Below are 2500 nucleotides of genomic sequence, written 5' to 3'. Positions count from 1 at the left end.
AATACATGAATGAATAAATATATGATTTCACCTTATGGTTTTTTCATATCACATTTACCTAATATTGCTATTATTTGGTGTTTTAATAAGGTGTAGAAATGACAAATGACACTCAATCATATAAATTCTCTGGGTTGTGGTGGCCGATGTGGTAACGTACATGACTGGTGAATGCCAGACTGGGGTTCGGGTCCCGCTCAGACTCGTTAGTTTATTTTGTGGCTGCAACCTCACCATCCTTTTGAGCTAAGGATGGGGTTTTTGGGGGAGCCTAAAGGTCTATCTGCTGAGTCACCAGCAGCCATTGCCTGGCCCTCCTCTTTCCTAGCTTGGGTGGAGAGGGGCTTGGGCGCTGATCATATGTCTATATGGTCAGTCTCTAGGTCATTACCCTGCTTGATAGGGCAATGTTACTGCCCCTTGCCTCTGCAATTCATGAGCGGCCTTTAAACCTTTAACATAACACAAGAATGCTTTTAAATCAATCAATCAATGAACTTCCTTGGCAAAGCATATTATGTCGATAATGCAGCCTTGCAGAATATTTAAGAATTGAGAGTGTAATGAAATAGTTCCCATTGCAGAAATTGAGAGTACTTACAGGAAGGTCTTTCCCCAAGCATAAAGACTCCTGCGTATGCCACAAGATGGCTGGAACGTATTTACCACTAACCCATTTGCAGGTAGGTAAGTCTGATGACTCTGATCTGATGAATATTTAGCGTTGCGGATGAGAATCCTTGTAGCTGTTCTGACAGTCAGGAGAAACATATTGGACGATAAGGCAGATGGTTCTGTTGCTTTCAGAAAGCATCTGTGATGAAATGAAACTCCAAATGACGTCATATGAAGAAAGCAAACAGCGTGGCGCTATGTGTTGTAGCAATATGATAAAAGGAGAACGGTCTGGTGTCTAGATTAGCGAAGGCGGGAGTGGATTAATTTAGTTCTGGAGATGAAGAAGATAATGGAAGGAATGGAAGGGAAAATGTCCTTCAATTTCCATATGAATGAGCATGAAGAAGACGAATACCGTAATGGTGTGTGTATTGAAGGTCACAGCCTTTGGTATCAAGTTAAAAGTTCACCTATTAGGAGGAAGTAACGATCAAGGGATAGACGTGTTGGTTTGTGGGTAAAATAGTGGATGAATCATAGTTCAATGTAAATGAGTATAGAAAAAATTTATGAAGGTAATAGTAGTAGTAGTAGTAGTAGTAGTAGTAGTAGTAGTAGTAGTAGAGATATTTCAATAGATGTTTGCTTCATAATCAAAGGCCCATGCTTCAGAGCTCCAAGAACATTAATCCCCACAGCTATGTAATTCATCATCTTCATTAATTATTAAATAAATAGAAAGTTTCCCATTATAACTCCATCCAAAAGTCTCAAATATTAGATCAGAAAAGTTTTTGAAAGTTGCACTATCACTGATTGAAGTTTATCGATAGAGACAAAACAAATATCATTACAAATATCAAAGAGATCCTTATACTCTGAATTCGTTTTGTATTTTCCTGTCTTCAAAAATAGAAGACTGAGCACAATATTTATTCGGAAAAAAAGCATTTCTAAATCATTGTGGATACAAGTGAACACACGTGCTCTAAGGCAAACAAGTTTATTTGCTAATCGTCCATATCTACTTCAAAACAACGGGAAGATTATTGTTTTTAATAGAAAATGAAGATAAAATGAATAATGAATTATATCTATGGATCCTTTTTCCAAATAATGTATATAAGAGATACGAGAGAGAGAGAGAGAGAGAGAGAGAGAGAGAGAGAGAGAGAGAGAGAGACTTCCAAGCTTGTACTCGCAAAAAGTTCTTCTTAATTGCTCAAAGTCTTTCTCGACTTTTTTTCCATAAAAACATTACATGAATATACCAACCTTAGGGAAATATTTGCTTGATGCTACATAACTTTCGTATTTCTTTTGGCACGTCAATGCTACAGTTCACGGTTAGAAAAGTATCTTAGCCCTTCTTATTCGATATCATTATGATAGGGTAATGAAACTTGAAACCATTATTGTAATATTTATGCATTTTTCTTGAAACTGAAGAGTTGGAAATGGGAGAAAATATTCAAAACGTACAAAAATTGGTGTAGGCTATGATTTTACCATTATATCGAAAGTTATCGTTTTATATATATATATATATATATATATATATATATATATATATATATATATATATATATATATATATATATATATATTTATATATATATATATGCATGTATGTATGTATATATATATATATATATATATATATATATATATATATATATATATATATATATATATATATATATATATATATATATATATGTGTGTGTGTGTGTGTGCGTGTGCATTTATATGTCTTTGGCTGTACGCACACACACAACACACACACACACACACACACATATATATATATATAAATATATATATGTATATATATATATATATATATATATATATATATATATATATAAATATATATATATAT

Source organism: Palaemon carinicauda, chromosome 12 (genome assembly GCF_036898095.1).
Source record: "Palaemon carinicauda isolate YSFRI2023 chromosome 12, ASM3689809v2, whole genome shotgun sequence".
Taxonomy (NCBI): domain Eukaryota; kingdom Metazoa; phylum Arthropoda; class Malacostraca; order Decapoda; family Palaemonidae; genus Palaemon; species Palaemon carinicauda.
Note: the sequence above shows the minus strand (reverse complement) of the source record.